At 50.6% G+C, this 16,932-nt stretch overlaps 1 long non-coding RNA gene across 7 annotated transcripts in view; it reads left to right on the top strand.

Moving 5' to 3' along the window:
- The window catches only part of LOC106978041 (uncharacterized), a 96,076-nt gene that overhangs the window by 2,403 nt on the left and 76,741 nt on the right, over positions 1 to 16,932 (top strand). The gene's annotated exons all lie outside the window — the stretch shown is intronic.

The raw sequence follows: 16,932 nt of genomic DNA, 5'->3' as shown, positions 1-16,932 counted from the left end.
CCTCATTATTGCTGTTTTCTTGTATCTTTGTTTGCTGATTGTCTCCCTCTACTAATATGTGAATTCCGTGAAAGCAAAGCTCTTGTCTTTGTTGTGTGTAATTGTATCCCCAGAGCCGCGTTCGTCTCCAATGCCTGAATGAATGCGTGAATGAATGGATTCTGTCCATTACCCTCTCATCTCAGGTGCACGGAGGCAGGCAGACTGGGAAGGGTCAGGGGACTAAACAGCACATAGAAGAGACCCTAAGACATGAGACACGGGCAGGGACACAGGACGGAGAGAGGCCGGAGAAAATGGGTGGGGTGGGAAGCAAGGGGACCGGAAACGATGTCTACAGACACATTCTAGAAATCCCAACACTTGCACAAGCGCGCACACACACTCACACACACAGTCCGGCCTGAAAGAATAGTGGCTCTCAATGTTTGCTGTGTACCTGACTCTCCCAGAACACTCTTCGGGGTAGAGGTGCTCAGGCTTCAGCGTCAGCAGCGTGTGATTCGGAACTCTCGGTGGAGCCCCCGTGTCTGCTGCTGCGTAATCCTCATAAGCCGGTCTCAGTCTTGGTCAGGACAGTAAGGGTGCGGTAAATGCTAGCAGCTTGGAGGAGGCAGCGTGGCCTCCTGTGGCGGTTCTGTGAACCTCACTCCATGGGCTGAGCCTGAGCCCCGGCATTCTACCACTATAAGGTGGAAGCCTTCCTCGGACTCCAGTATAACTTGGAAAGGCCCACTTACCTGAAGTCGGGCACGTGGGGTCCCCTCCTCCCTGAGGAGAGAGGGGCCCCTTTTGTACCTTGAAACCTTGCACCTGAGGCCTACATCCCGGTATGACAGCTCTACTGACATGCCATATTTTGTCTGAAAAAGCACTTTGCCATATTATGCCGCCGAATGTTTATCTTGCTAACCAGCGAAACTGCCAGGAGCAAATTCCGCTGCTGTGAGACTGAGCCGAGGTGGCTCAGACCCTATTCCCTTACTGTAGGTTGAATTTGAGGGGATGGAGGGGGCAGGAGAGAAAGTGGCTGTACCCTGGGTGCTCAGGTTTAAAAAAGATGGGCAGAAATGGGGCCCAGACTTGAATCCTTCCATAAATCTTTCTCACCCCCAGGTGGTCGGTAGAATTCTTGGGACTGGCCTTCTCTCTTCATGCACCCCTCGAGGGGTCAGACCTTTTGTGAATCCTTTTCCCCTTTGACTTTTTTTTTTTTTTTTGGCTGAAACGCAAGCTTAATGAGATGCATCCAGGGTCCCGCGCTGCATGTAGATTTCGTGTCTCCTTAGCCTCCTCTAGTCTGTGACCGCTCCTCGTTATTTCCTCGTCTTGCACGACCTTGACACTTCTGAAGAGTTCCCGCCAGTTTTGTAGACTGTCCTTTGATTTGGATTTGTCTGATGTTTCCTCACGATTAGCCTAAGGTTTTGAAGTTTCTGCAAGAAAACCACCGAGGTGATATGTCCTCCTCAGGGTACCATGTCAGGTGCCGTGTGTAATGTGGATGCGTTTTATTTCTGGTGAGGTTAATCTTGATCACTTGCTTAGTGGTGGTGTCTCTCAGGCTTCTCACTCTGGAGAATTCCAGTTGTAGTTCATATACTTTGGCGGGGGGGGGGGGGGAGATGGGGAGATGCTGTAAGATTCCCTTGGCGTTGTTCGTAACCAGATTTTCCTTCTGTGTGTATGTCGGCACGGAGGTGGGGCCAGGCAGTGTGTTTGTTCGGTGTATGTCCCAAGAACAGATCGGAGCTTGCCACGATTATGCGGCACGAAATCGGAGCCGAAGAAATCGTTGCCCCTATAAGAAAGCGGTGTGGCTACATCCTGATATACACGAAGGAAGATGTGATACGGCGTATTTCTGTTGTGTATGGGGATGTGCGTGTGGTGTTGATTAAATGCAGTCCTTTTTGCCCCCGAGTTCATTCAGCAAATGTGCATTAATAAAGGCTCACGTTTGTCAAGTGTCTCCCGTTCTCCAGGCGCTGTACTAGGCTGAGCATCTGTTCCCTCGGTCCATACTCACAACGTTTTAATAGATGTTATTACCGAGCTTACAGGAAAGGAGACAGAGGCTTAAGGAAATGACTTGCTCAAAGGCAAGTGGCAGAACTGGGACTTGAGCCCAGGCCTGTCTAACTCAGAAGCGTGTGCCATTTCCATAGCACCAAACTTGCCCTCCCTACAATGTGCTGGGCACCGCGATCGGTGCCGAGGGTACAGAGTGTCAGATACAAGTTTGAGAAGAGCTCCTCCTGTCGCATGGGGGGGGGCCTTTGGGAGAGGCGCGAAGGCCTGGGGACGAACCTTTGCTCACGGAAGTCGTCCGTTCGTGCTGAGCGGCAGCGCCTCTGCCTTGAGAGTCGCCGAGCCTTTTCGCCGGGTCTTTACTGAGACCTTCAGCTACAAGTAGTTAACCAGAGAAGGGAACTGAGGCTGGTGGCCGGCTTGCTCTGCGTGTTGCCGGCCATTGTGTCACCTCAGCCACCCTGGGAAGTGGCTATTATCTCCACTGATCTCATGAGAAAACCAAGGCTCAAAGGGGCTACACAGGATGCCAGTGTCTCCAGCGAGTAAGTAGCTAGCCTGGAGTTCGATCCCGGATCCGACTGATTCTAAAGCATATGCTTGGTCTCCAGTACCCTTTGATGTTCCAGGGAGTGCAGATTCTGGCATCCTCACCGATGATGGCACTTTGCGCCTGCTGTCTTCTCATCTGTAGAAAGGATGATCATGTTTATGTCATGCCTGATGGATGCTCACAGCAGTTCATTTGTAGCAAGTGTCAGGGTTTTGTTTTTTAGGTTTTTTTTTGTTTTTTGGTTTTTTTTGGTTTTGGGGTTTTTTTTTTTGTTGTTGTTGTTGTTTTGTTTTGCCTCAAACCAAAAGATCTTTGCACAGCTTTTGCTTTTTTTAACCGCCTCCTCCCACCGTCAATCCATGTCAACAGAAGGAAATTGGAAAGTGATGATTCTGAATCATTTGCGACATCTAAAAACGCTACCGTAGAAACAAGCGTGCTTCTCTAAGAGATACGGCATATGGCAAGTCAAGTCTCCTGTTCCCTGGCTTTTGATGAGAGAGTTCGGTTCCTTCTGGAGTCAATGCTTAATAAATAGCATTTGATGCTGCTGCTAATAGTCCGTGGCCTTCATGTCATAGGGCATTTGCCGAACTGCCCGGTGAAGGAGGCGACGGAAAAGGTCTGTCATTCTCCGGCCTCTTCCATTTTGCCACCTCCCTGGCTCTGGACCATTGTTCTTTCTGTTCCTTGTTGGTTTTGAAAATATAAAAGCAAAGCAAAGCTGCCCTCAGTGCCTAAAAAGAAAAGGAAGACTGATTATTAGCAGGCCCGGGGAGTAGGATGGGGGACCAGCTGGCACTCTGGTTTATTACAATTACTCCATTTTGTCCCCGCTCTATGTGACTGAGGCTCATTGATCATCTTGACTCTGCTACTGTTGTTTTAGAGGTAGTGAGAAGGACCAGAAAAGGAGACTAGCAGTGGCTGTGAAGAAGAGTGGGTAGAAGGAATTGGAAGATGTTCTCGTTTATCCCATCTTAGTTTGGACGGCCCCAGAAACCTGAGGCAAGGTTTCGAGTGTAAGTAATGCTCTTGGGAGGTACTGGAACCAGCAGTAGGGAATTAGGGAGAATGAGCTGGGATGGGGAAAAGGCCAACAAAGGGTGTTATCAAGCTGGTGGGTACTATGGGAGACTGGAGCTTAAAAATCCCACTGGTGAAGCCTAGCAAACCGTGGTGTAAAAGCACACGTCAGAATTATCCAGTGTTCCCCCGCTCCACTCAGAGGAGGGAGCTGGGGCGTTTATTCACCAACTTCGCTTTGTCAGGGATCGAGGGCGGCTCCCATGAGCTGTGCTGGGCACACCAAGTGGTTTCTGCAGCTTGGGAGGAAGCTCTCAGGCAAAGAGAGCTGCAGACGATGACCACTGGAGGTCAGCCCGTGTGCCCTGATGTGGTAAGACCGGAGTGGGAAGGCTGGGTCAATGGTATCTCTAACATCCCCCTAAAACAAAACAGAACAAAATACCCACTGCTCCCCGAGTGTCCCCCATATCATTAAGTAGCACCACCATTTACCCAGTTTCCCATGCCCAAGACCTTGGATTTTTCCTTGACTCACCCTTTCTTTCTTTCTTTCTTTCTTTCTTTCTTTCTTTCTTTCTTTCTTTCTTTCTTTCTTTCTTTCTTTCTCTTCCTTTCTTCCCTTCCCTTCCCTTCCCTTCCCCTCTCTTCCGCCCTCCCTCCTTCCCCTTCCTTCCTTCCTTCCTTCCTTCCTCTCTCCTTTCTCCCTCCCTCCCTCTCTCTCTTTCTTTCTCTCTCTCTCTTTTCTCCCTTCCTTCCTTTCTCCATTTCTCTCTCTCTCTCTCTCTCTCCCTCACTTCACATTCAGTCTATCTCCAAATCTTCCAAACCCCTTTTTCAAAATATGTCTTGAATCTTACTACTTCTCATCTTCACCATCCCCTCAATGGATTCCTGCAGTAACGTCCTGGCCCAAATTCTTGTTTATGTTCTTACCCCCCACGTGGTAGCCAGAATACTCTTTTTAGACCTAAATCACATCATGTTACTCCCCATTTCAAGACATCCAGTGATCTCTTATTCCTAGAATAAACCCTGAAGTCCTCACCATGTCCTAAAAGGCCCTGGGCGATCTGGCTCCCGGTTACATCCCTGACTTCAGTTTCTACCCACTCTCTTCCTTGTTCACGGTGCTCCCGCTGGATTGGTGCTCTTGCTGCACTCCTGCCTCAGGGCCTTTGCACTTGTTCTTTCAACATAGAACGCTACTGTAGATATTCATGGCACTCGATCGTGTATTCAGGGTTTTGCTCAAATATCACTTCTTTAGGGAGGACTTCTTGGAATCCTCAGCCTAGAAAAGAGCCTTTGTCACCCTCTTCCCTGAGTCTGTTCTACTTATTTTTTCCACAGCAGTGATTGATTGTAGTTTATGTTTTTATTTGTTGCACTAGAATGTACGTGCCCTCGGGGGGAGGACTTTGATTCACTGTGTTACCCCTAGCTTCTAGAATAGCACTGACACATAGTCGGTATCCAATAACTATCTGTTGAATGAATGGATTAATAACTGTTTAACAGTCCTGCTGCGAGCAGCCATCAGTCAAGAACTTTCAGGACAGACGGCAGAAATTGCAAACTTCAGCTCGATACCTGCCTGGCTGCATCTTTCCCCAGAGCTGCCTCTCAGGAGGAACACATGCTCTTAGCAGAATCTGTTGGGGGTCCTGGGCTACTTCCCGTATGTCCTTTCTTGACATCCGTTGCAAATTTCAACTTATTCATTTTTCTTTTTGTTTGCCTTTCTGAGAATAGGGGGGAAATCCAGGTAATCGATGTGCTCCAAGTCACGTGTAATGAGGGGGACCAAGCGTCATCTTATTTTTTAATAAGCTGGAATGTGAGGTTGGTCACTTCCCCTACTGCCAGGCACACAGTAGGTGCATACTGCATGCTGAGCGAACCGACAGTGTCATCTTTTGGACGTTACTGAGTTTTCTTTGTGTGTCAGTTGTTCTGCTAAAGGCGTTGCACCCCGTGGCCCACACGGGGGTGGGCGAAAGACAACAGGCAATGAGGGGGTTTTCTCCATTACTCTCCCTTCCCAACCCAGACGACCCTTAGCCTTATGCACTCCCGTCCCTTCTCATACATGCCATCGCATGATCCTAAAAATAGCCAGGCGCGTCAGCTCTGTCTTCTGTGTGGTTTAAGACTATTTAATTTATTCCACTACGAAAGTAACGCGGGCTGATTTTAGCAAATGTATAAACTACAGAAAAGTAAAAGAGAAGAAGAAGAAAGCCACATGGCTCCACCACCTGGAGAGAATGCTGTTGATATATTGGTGTATTTATTTCCAGTGTTTTCTGGGTACATTTTTACATAATTTTAATATACATTTTTAAATCTCTTTTTACTTAGCATCGTAAGTAAATATTCCTAATATAAAGTTAGTATTCTTAATATCCAACACTCTGTGTCTTTTTTAATAGTTGTGTCGTAGTACCTACATCTCCCTGTTGTAGATCTCTTCACTTGTTTTCCTTTTTCCAAAATTTCACATGATGCCAGGATAAACATCCTTTTGCCTGTATCTTTACGGGCACTGCTGGGTATTTCTTTAGAGTAGAGTCCCGGAAATGGAATAACTAGTTCTAAAAGATACACTTTGTGAGATTTCATTTTGATTTCTAAAACTGTTCAGATGTGACTTCCATAAAAGAGCTCTAGGAAAGCAGATTGCCTCGAAGAATTTACTTCCAGTCTCGAAACGTTTCAGACCCAGAGTGTTTTAGCATTCAGTTTAAATGAGCACAGAAATCTGCTGTAGCCTGTCTCCACTTCAGGCCTCTCTCCTCCCTCATAAAATGCAGCAATGGCATTATAAAAATCCTTCTTTGGTAAACAACATCTTTTTGTGTTCTTGAGGATTAAATCTTTCTGGCAGGTGTCGGGTTTATGCCTACAATTATGTGTAGTATTTTTGCTTTGCATGCCTATTTACGACATCTTAAGGCTTTAGTTATGCTTTCTGTTTTCTTCGTTGCCAAAAGGAAGTCCAGATTTCATGGCAGTGAAACCTGCGTTTACACATCCAAGACCTGCCCGAATGCCCAGAACTGGATGTCCGCAGGCACTGCTCTTAGAAACATTGTATGGCTAAGGAGTTCTGTTTCTGAGGCTGGGCCAGCCTGGAAAGGGCCTTGCCAAATTTGGACAATTTATAAATGGAGGGAGACCATGGCATTCATAGGTACGAGCAGTCGGGCACGATATAATATCATGATATCCGGGAGAGTCAAGGTTGTTGGACCGTTGGGAAAGTTACGGTGCACTCATCCTGCATAATGTCATGTATGCAACATTATTAAAAAGAATGAGCCCGACATCTCCCTGTCGTCATGAAGAGTTGTCCATGCTATTTTGTTAATTCTAAATAGCAAGCTGTACAGAAACACGTATGGTTTGATGCCACATTTGTGAAAAAGGCAAAAATTGTCTTTAATATCTACACGAACCAGAAAACATACGTGTAAGGACACACACTTGACCGTCGACAACTCTGGCTCAGTCGGGAACACGGAACTGATTTGGGGAAGAATGAAGAAAACTTCCCTTTTACAACTCTGTCGGGCAACATGTTACAATGAGCATGTGTTACTTTTATAACTTTAAAAAAGGGAGGAAAGCCAATAAATGAGAGTACTGGAGATGGGACTAGAATGAGGAATGAGGCGGAGGAACTAGTCTATGGGGGGGAGGGGAGGGACCCTGTGCAGGGCTGGGGTCTCTTTCTGGGCAAGGTTGGTGCCTGCTCCTTAGGAAAGCCCAACTTTCTAGAAGAGTAGGGCCGGGCGGGCACGTCCCTCCCCTGGCAGCTGTTAGGAAAACCTCATGTGTTGGCTCCCCTGCGGTATCACACACTAGGAAAGGCTTCTGGAAAAAAAAACAAACAAACAATTAGAACGCTCCCAATGGAGTCAGGAGTTGCTATCCTTCCTCTGAGGGCTTGAGAGAGGCCGATCAAGAGGGGAGAGAAGAACCTCCTTTAAAAGCCCCAGAATGGACAAGCTGGATTGGCACTTCCTGGCCATCTGCGAGGCCGGCCCCGGGCCCGTTGCCCTTCTTCCCCGGGGAGCGAGGGCTGAGGTGTGTGTGTCATTGCAGAGAGATGGCGCAGAAGCTCCCTGGCTTTCAAATGTGATTTGTTTTATATCCTATTTGTGAATTAGGGTGTGTTTACAGTGAAGGGATGATTTAGACGGTGACAGGTCTGCTGGAAATATAAAGGGATAATTGAATCTCAGAGTCTATTAAAGGCCGTTGTCTTACATCTTGTGGGATGACATTTTATTACAGGGGCCCGCTTGGCTCTTGTATTCAGTTTCCTCTCTTCCCTTCCTCCCTTTCTTCATTATCTTTCAAAAATTAGATTTTCCCTTGCCCCATCAGAAGTCGCAAAAAAAAAAACCCGCCTCCACGGAGAGTCAGGATGTCTGAGAGGAGTCCCCGGGGGGAGGTGGCATTGCGCTGGCCTCTCACCGCGAAGCCAAGCCTCAGTTTCCTCATCTGTCACGTGTGACGGTGTTTACTTCTTAGTTGTTAGGACGCAAGGGGCCCCTTCGCATAGTGCCTGGCATTTGAGGTGAGTGCCCGCCAACTGTATTTTTTTTGAAACTTTATTTTTTTTAAGTTTATTTATTTTGAGAGAGAGAGAGAGAGGGAGGGAGAGAGCGGAAGGGGGCAGAAAGGGAGAGAGAGAATCCCAAGCTGTCAGGGCAGAACCCGTTTCGGGACTTGAACTCTCGAACCGTGAGACCACGACCTGAGCCGCCCAGGCGCCCCCTTCAGAGGGTCCCAGCGGCTCTCGCCAGAGCTTCCGTCACTCCCTGTTCTGCCAAGGACCTGCTCTGTTTCCTCAGGCAAACCAGTTCATTTCCTGGGGCCCCCTTGTTTCTCCTCCGCCAGTGGAACGCTTGACACTTAATAGCTCCAGTGACGCCCACGAAAAGCAACAAAAGCAGCTGAACGGCAGCGAAAATAATCAGCGTAACCCACCCCAATCCCTCTGGAGAAGGATAATGTCGTTTCCCGGGGGACCGCTTTCCCCAGGAAGCGCGGCTTTTCTCCTCCCAAGAGCTTGGAATCTGCTCCTCGGGGCCGCTAAGACTAGCCTCGTTCGGCGGTCTGATCTGCTGGTGACCTATGTCCACGCACTTCTGAAACTGGCCAGGGGCCCTGGCACAGTCCCGCTGCACAGCCCGCCAAGTCGCAAGGCCCTTTCTTTTGAGCAAATATCGTTGCACACGTGGCCATCAAAAAATGAAAGCATTCACAGTGGCCTGGCATCCGGCTTCCCTCCGTGGCCTTTTGAAACGATTCTGTGACCAGAGAATGGCAGGAGACAAAGGTCTTTCTATCGGCTCCGCTCGCCGGGCCGTCGTCGGATTGTGGGGGGCCTGTTTTCGTCTTTCCCCGGTACCACACGGATGGTTATCCCCGTGTCGTCTCTCTCTTTGAGCGGGACCAGGCAGGCAGGCAGGCAGAGGGATATATTTCAACTGCCCTTGACTCTGTTTATAATCACAAACATGAAAGGAAGGGAAAGAGATTGAGTTTATAGGACTGGTTCTTTGTGTAGCCTAATTTATCTCTCTCAGGCAGCAGTGGGCTGAGCGAGTTTCCTTTTTGTTTCCGATGCGGGAAACTGAAATATGAATCTATGTTGATGGGAGAATAAAGGAATTGAAAGAGGCATAAATCTTATCTTCTCACAACCCTAGAAGATCAGCTTCTTGTGAAGAAGGGGATTATACTTCTGTAATTAACTGCTTTGCAGCTCCTGGCGATGGCTCAGAGCTGAATAATAGCACCCAGCAAAGTTGGATGAAAGGCAGGCGGGCGGGTGCAGTGACTGATTATGAACCACGGTCTCGGGGCTTGACATCCCTTCCCAGCGCCCGGCGCGCGGAGAGTCGAGCCAGGAGTCATTTGTCCCAGTCTGTCAACATTCACAGCAGAGACAATAGAATTCCAGAAGAAACAGCTCACACAGACCTGTTCCTCCGTGGGCCGGTAGCTGCCAGGAGGTGCCTTGAAAGCCCAAGCCAGGTTTTCCACCCCCTTTGTGTTCTAGCCAGTGCTTGGTACCTGTCAGGCGCTTGTGAAATGCTTGTTGGCAGCGACAGCCCCTTACCAGCTGTGAGATCTTGGGAAAGTTGTCTAATTTCTCTGATCTTCAGTGTTACCGTCCACACAATGTGGGGGGGGGGGGGGAGGGACGGAAGGGGGGTCTTGTAGAATTCTCACGAGGAGGAAATTAGATCGTGAGTGTAAACAAATTACTTATGACAGTGGCCGGCACATGGCAGGTGATCGATAAATGATAGCTATTATCATTACCCTGTGGAATTAGAATTGATTGTAAACTCATCGCCACGATAAAAGTCAGGTCTGTGAGGCTTACCATGCACGCGTACCGTGCACGAAAGCCCCCATTTCGTGGGTAACAAAAGAGGCTCAGGGTAGTAAGGGGCAGCGGTGGCGACCAGAAGCCAGGTCTTCGTTCCTCTGTCCCCGTCCCTGTCCCTTGCCTCTCAGAGCCGGGCTCCCCTCTGCTCATCCTGCTTCTCTACGTGGGTCCCTCACCTCCCCGGGGTCAAACCTCCCGGCCATCTCTGCTTCCCCTTTTCCTCTCTGCCACTTGCTGGCAGCACTGAGTCCCAGAGATTCTTCCCAGATGTTTCTAGAATCTCTCCCTTCTCAATCCCGCTGCCACTCATGCTGGCCCAGACCCTCATCTCCTGACATGCAGGGCCAGGTTCTCTTTCCGTCACCCCACACCAGTGCCAGGTGCACCGGCCCGGTGCCCTTCTGCCTCTCCTTCCCCATCGGGGAGCATGACCCTTCCCCTCTGTGTCAGATCAGTCCCGTGTTCCTTCCCTGGCGTTTCTTCAGCTGAGTCACCCAAACTTGTCTTCTTCTAACCCCCTGCTTCAGCTGAGCCTGCCTCAGTGTCCCCCACCCACTTGAGGGCTCAGTGGATTCAATCCTTCATAAAGACACAAGTGCCTGACATAGGCTGCCCCATTCAATGCACAGGAAATGCTTGACTGAGCCACGGGACGTTGAGATCTTCTACAGGAAATGCTTGACTGAGCCACGGGACACAGAGATCGTCTATTCCCTCTGCGCACCCATTCTTCAGATGGAACCTGCAGCCCAGAGAAATTTCAGAACCAAGTCTCACACCTAAGTCTTCCAGTTTAGGATCAGTCCTTTTCTGTCTGACCCAGAGACCATACCACCCTCTCTGATGCCTAGCGGCCCTGGCTGGGGGCAGGGCACAGGCAGCTGTGTATTAAGTACTCAGTCTACACGTGGGCCTTGAACTTGTGTCATTGACCAAAGGGACAGCCTGAAAGCCTGTTCAGGGAAAAAGACTGTTGGACACTGGGAGCAGGGGTGTGGTGGGCAGGGGCTGGGTTTTGGAGATTGAGATGTAGGGGGATCATCATGGAACTCAGCACCTGGAAGGCAGGTGGAAAACGGGGCTGAGTACCAGTCCCAGCGACTAACTGACAGGAGACGGGATCCGGGAGGGCTCTAGGGAAGAAGTGGCCAGCGACCCGGGCCTGAAGAACCACAAGATGGCACCCAGGGGCAAGGCACTCTCGATCGGGGGCACAGCACGGACAGGAGCAGGGGGGCCAGACAGCCTGGGGTGCACGTGGAGAACAGCACAGCTAGCAGCGAAGGCACATGGAGCAAGCAGAGAAATGTGGATTCAAGTCCTGACTTTCTGCGTCCAGTCTGACCAACTCAGGATTCGGGCAACTCGCTTTATCTTCCTGGATCTTGGTCTTCTTTTAAGTGAAATGGGGACAACCATATCACTTGTTTCCTAGGGTTGTTGTAAGGCTAAACCAAAACGGTAAGGCACCAACTGTAGGGCCTGGCGCATCGTAGGCGCTCAGCAAAAGGTCCAGCATGGCTGGAGCTTAGGTACTGTTGGACCACAGGGGCAAGCAGAGGTTTGGGGTGAGGCTCTGTGCTTTCTTTCGCCTTCCCGTGGGCTCTTTCTCCGTCTTCCAGGACCTCACCAGCTGGCCTGGGAGGGCCGCCTGCCCACTCGTGGTCTCGCGGTTGCCAGGATGCTGGCCATTCCCCGGTCCAGAACGATCCTCCGGTGTTGTCATAATCCTTGAGCCCTTTCCAGCCCGAACACAACCGGTGCTAGTGTTCCAGGTCTGGTAACATTTGCTGGCAGAGCCCGTGTTTGGGAGCCAGAGCTGTATTTAGGTAGAAACAGACGCTGAAAACAGCTGCTGGCTTCTCTGGCTTGGTAAACACAGAGCAAGCCCTGCCCCTGTGGGCTTTGCAAGGGAGCAGGGAACACAAGGCGGGTGCTCCTCACTGCGGCTTGTGGGGTAAGGAAGGCTGTTTGGGGAATGTGCCAGCCTCCTCAGGCTGGGGATGGGGTTGGGGGTTGAGGGATGGGGGGAGTTAGGGACCCTCCCTCCCTTCCCTCTGGCCCTTTAGGTGTTTGAAGACTCTACAGGCACTTTCTGCCATGTAGTACCTGTGGGACTTTGGTCAATTTTTCAAGCTCTCTGGATGGGCCGGTCAGTGAAGGCAGTTCCTGGCATGCCCCCGTATGCCATTCCTCTTTAGTGAATTCTTGCCAAAGGTACCCAGGCATCAGGGTCACTTGGGTGGGGCTAGTTAAAAATTTAAGATTCCCAGGCCCTACCCCAAACTCACTGAGTCAGAATCTCTGAGGCAGGGCCTAGGAATCTGCATTTTAACAAACTCCCCAGAGGATTTTGGTACCGGTATCCCAGGAACTACATCTTGAGAACCACTGTCTCATTTCCAACAGGTTTCCTGGGAAACCAGGAGAAGGAGGTAGGCAAAAGGAGGGGGTGGATGATGATGCCAGCCTGTTCCTTCCCTTCACATGCACATCTGCATTTATGCTTTTTGACTTTGGCTTGGAAACAGATGCTCTTAGATGTATGTCTCCTTAGAACAGATGCCATCCCTGTTCAATGACATGAAGAGTGGGTACCCTATCCCCTAGATTTACCTCATTTGCCATCTATCCACCCATCATCCATCCACCTACCCATCCATCTGTCCGTCCGTCCGTCCATCCATCCATCCATCCATCCATCCATCCATCCATCCATCCCATCCATCTGTCCATGCATCCATCCATCGGTCCTCATTTTCGACATACCTACTGCTCTGTGCCTGCTGTGGCTAGTCTTTGGAGACACAGGGAAGAATAAGGTCTAGTTTTCCTGGCCGGAATTACCCATCTGGACAAGTAGACATATAAGTCATCATAACAGAGGGGGATCCATCCAATGATGTCTCAAGTAGATACGTTGATGGCACAAGGTACCATGGGCTCCACTGGCATGGAGAAAAGGTCAAAGAAGTCCTCACAAGACAGCAGTTCGTGAGTGGGTCATGAAGGGGGATGTTTCGTCTGATGGAGAGGGTGAGTGTGAGGATGTGCAGGGAGGTCGGTGATCCTGTAAATGAAGTCCCATCACATCCATTGTGAGAAGCCTCTCCTCAGGTCCCATGGAGCCCAAGTTGTGCTGCACGTCTGCAACTGTAACCTCTAAACTTAGCCCCATATCCTGGCGTTTCTGAGTGAGAAGGAACCACTCCTTACTATGTGTGTTGCAGGTTCATGGTGGTTGTCTCTTGCACCGTAAACTTATTATGGCGTTGACAGGTGAACAGCCATCCAAATCAAGAGCTATCCCAATCTCATCCGATGCTTCGGGAGCTCGGGTTCAGGTACTAGCTCTGCCTGCACCTCACTATGTAACTGGAGTTACTGGCCCTGTGGTCTCTGGCCCTTAGTTTTCCCATCCCCAAGACTGCCGATTGGCTTCCTGCTCTGCCAGTTTCCCGCCTGGGACACCGCCCTCCCACCCTGGCTGCAGTATGCTTGTTATCAACGACCTTTTTCTCCCCCCGAAGCTCATCTGCTGGAGCACGTCAGCAATACAACACCTCACGGGTTTGATGGGTTTGCTTTGAACCCCCAGCAACATCACCTGTAGCCCGAAGAGACACTTTTGTAGGGAAAATGAACGGTGGGCGTGAGCCTGAAGGTGGCGCTGTGGCTCCAGTTGTGGAGCTGCTCTCTGGAGCAGGACGGTGTTTTCAGAGTATCTGTGGAAACTGGGCAGGGCTGATGGCAGGTTTTGTTCCATCGTGGAGCCCTCACAGTTCAGCAAGCCCTGCTTATTTGCAAGAAGCAGCCAGGCCAACCCACTCGGGCCTCCCCACCTCCTGGGCCCCTTCACACATCTTCAGAGCTCTCGGGTTCCCTTTGGGCCTTCCCTTCCGGAGAGGAGGAGGAAGAAAGCCCGTTGCCAATGGCACGTAGGTGGAGCAGGGATCCGCACCTGGGGTTCCGGGGAGCCGCGTTTTCTGGCGCTCGTCGCAGGCAGGGGGCCCTTGGCACGGAGCTGCCGTCGAGCCCGTGCCGTGATGCGACATGATGACGTGTTTGGGTCACAGGACTGCTTGACCCCCCCACTGTGGACCCCGTACTTGGTGACTCGCTTGATGTTTTCAGAATACTCCCTGCCCTTCCTGCTGCCTTCTCTCCATTCATTTGGGTTCCGTTCTTAGTTGAGCCACCTAATAAAGAACCCGGGGGAGAGAAGGAGGGGGGGCCAAGAAGAAGGAGAGAGGAAAGTACTGACATTTATTAAGTGCCCACTGCATACCAAGCACTTCCACAAGAGCTAGAATAGCTATTTTTATACTTTCTTTCAGCTGCATATCCCTTTCCTTCCCCCAGAATCACCGGTGAACCCAGCCACGTAAACCAAACATCAGGGCAGCTGCCCTGGGGGCTCGGGGTGGGTCCTGGGCCCCTGGCCCTTCCCGCTGCCCCCTTTCCAGCAGCCCCTTTGACGCTATCACAAAACCTGGATCTGAAGCACTATGTTCGTTAATCTGCATATACCTGTTCGAGGAAATGTTATTTCCACTTTCCACATGTAAAAACTGAAGCCCAGTGAGGTGAGGCGACTTGCCACGATCACGTGATTAACACAGGGCAGAGAACCAGGCAGCAGACCCAGGCTTGTCCCACTCCAAAGCCCCCAACTCTGGGAGGCAGTGGGTTCTCTGCTTCCTAAGGAGGGGCAGGAAGAGGCCGTGCCTCCTCGAGGACCAGGCCGGTTACACGTGAGCACGGTTGGTACTTGGACGTCTGGTAAACTGCCTGCAGGGAGGCAGCCCAGATAGGACAGGAGAAGCATGGAAGATGGGAAACACATGGGGAGTGGATCCTGTGCCATCAGGGCAATGATCACTCAGCCCCCAGGCAGGCTCCAGCCTGGCCGACTTCAGAAGACACCGGCCAGCCATGTGCTGGAGATTCGGCGAGCTTTCCAGGCCCCGATTAGACTTCTTTTTGTTCCAGAACAGCCAGGGTCCGGGACTGTAATATATGAACCGGCTCTTGGTTCCTGCTTTGCAGGTGGAGGAAAAACTGTGTGAAGAGCAGCTCCTGAAAGGCAGGCGGGATGCTTTAAAAAGAAGAGAAAGGCGAAGCCGTTTGTTTGCCTGGAATTGTTTGCTTGCTCAGGATCTTGTAACAAGCATCGATTGGGAGTCAGAAATACCTGGCTCCAAAGGTCTTGTCTACCGGCTCAACCTGCCTTCTTCGAGTCTCAGTTGCCTCCTTTGTGAAATGGCATCGCAAGCAGGCCCCGTGTCACCGGGCTGCTGTAAGGATTAAACGAGCTCTTGTGCGTAGGAGCACCAAGCCTGGAGCGTGCAAAGTAAACAGTGATGCTCTCCCTGCTCTCTTTGAATTTATGGTATGTGCTAAATGGATGTGCTTCCAAGGGGCACTTAACGGATGGGTTATCACTTCTCATTGCAGTCAACTGGCTGAAACACTCACTTTTTCATCTTAATATGTGAGATGTGACACTCTGATCCTCGGAATTGTAAACTGAGAGCCTCAGAGAACTCAGGATGGTTAAATCCAACTCTCCCATTTTAGAGATGGGAGCAGTGACTTGCCCAAGGTCACCCACTGGGCTGGTGGCAGAGCCGGGGCGAGGACCCAGGCCGCCTCCCAGCCCACTGCTTTTGTCATGCCCGGTGAGAAGGAGCCACAGAAGGGAAGGCCACAAGGATACTTCCTTGATCCAACCTGGCCCTTGATTCCCACGTCTGAGAGGGGAGGATAGAGAGAGGGTCTTGCCAAGGGAGGCCCACTCTGCTACATGGAGCCCATCCTGGGAGGGTCACGTGTTGGGGGTGGATGGGGCTCCCTTTCAGGACCGAGATCTCAGGAGCCAGGACCAGAGGTGGAGCTGGCTCCTACCGCGGGCGTCAAAGCGTAAGGAGATAGTCCAACCTGGCGTTGATCCCTGCTTCTTACCAGCTGTGTGACCCGAGCAGGCGATTGCTGTCCCTGAACCTGTTTCCTTATCTGAGGACCAAGAAGAATAAAAGTGTACCTCGTAGGTTACCGCAAAGATGAAATAAGTCAAGAAAATAATAATCATGACCAACATTAACGAACATATACCGCATGCCAGGTTGGGTTCTCAACTCTTTATATCCATTTACTCACTAATCTTCATACAACTTGTATTTTGTTGCTGAAGAAACAGAGGCTCGGGATGGTTAAGCAGAGCCCAAGGACCCAAAATTAGAGAGGACAACGCCAGGCTTTGAACCCAGTAGACCGGCTTTGGCGTCCTGTGCTTACCCACTCTGTTCTAGTTTAAGCTAAACCCAGGTGCTCCCAAAATGTCCATCCCTCCCCTTCGCTCGCTTTCCCGTACCTTCCTCGCCTACGTCCTTTTGTCCTAAAGCGTGGATTCCACAAACCGTGTGCTGTATGTAGTTTCTCAGATGCCGGAAGTCCGTGCAACTTGACCGATTCACCTTGAATTATTTTTCTTCTCTGTTTTGTTGTTGGCTTCGTTTTTTTTACTCTTTGTTCCTTAATCAAAAGCACGACTGAATTGCCAGCATGGCAATTCTCTTGCTCCCGTGCTCATGGGCACAGGCGAGCCTCCACACACGGCTAAGCTCCCGATGCCAGTCGACGAAGGGGCACAATTGCCTGGCTTCTCATTGCCCGTGGGCATGTGAAAGCCCCAGCCCACGGGCCAGCTTCCTGAATACGACTGACCAGTTTGGGAGAAAATACGCCTTCTTGTTTGTGGGTTTCTGGCAACACTCCTCCAAGTTCCTGGTTACTATAGAGACCTTGTCAACACGTCCAAATACGCTTCTTAGTACAGAAACTGGTCTTCCACCGGCTTTCACGTGGTCCCCAAGAACAGAGGGGCTCAGGAAGCAGCAGGAAAGGC

This window comes from Acinonyx jubatus, chromosome D1, assembly GCF_027475565.1.
Source record: "Acinonyx jubatus isolate Ajub_Pintada_27869175 chromosome D1, VMU_Ajub_asm_v1.0, whole genome shotgun sequence".
Lineage (NCBI taxonomy): Eukaryota > Metazoa > Chordata > Mammalia > Carnivora > Felidae > Acinonyx > Acinonyx jubatus.
This window is presented reverse-complemented; position numbering and strand designations above follow the sequence as displayed.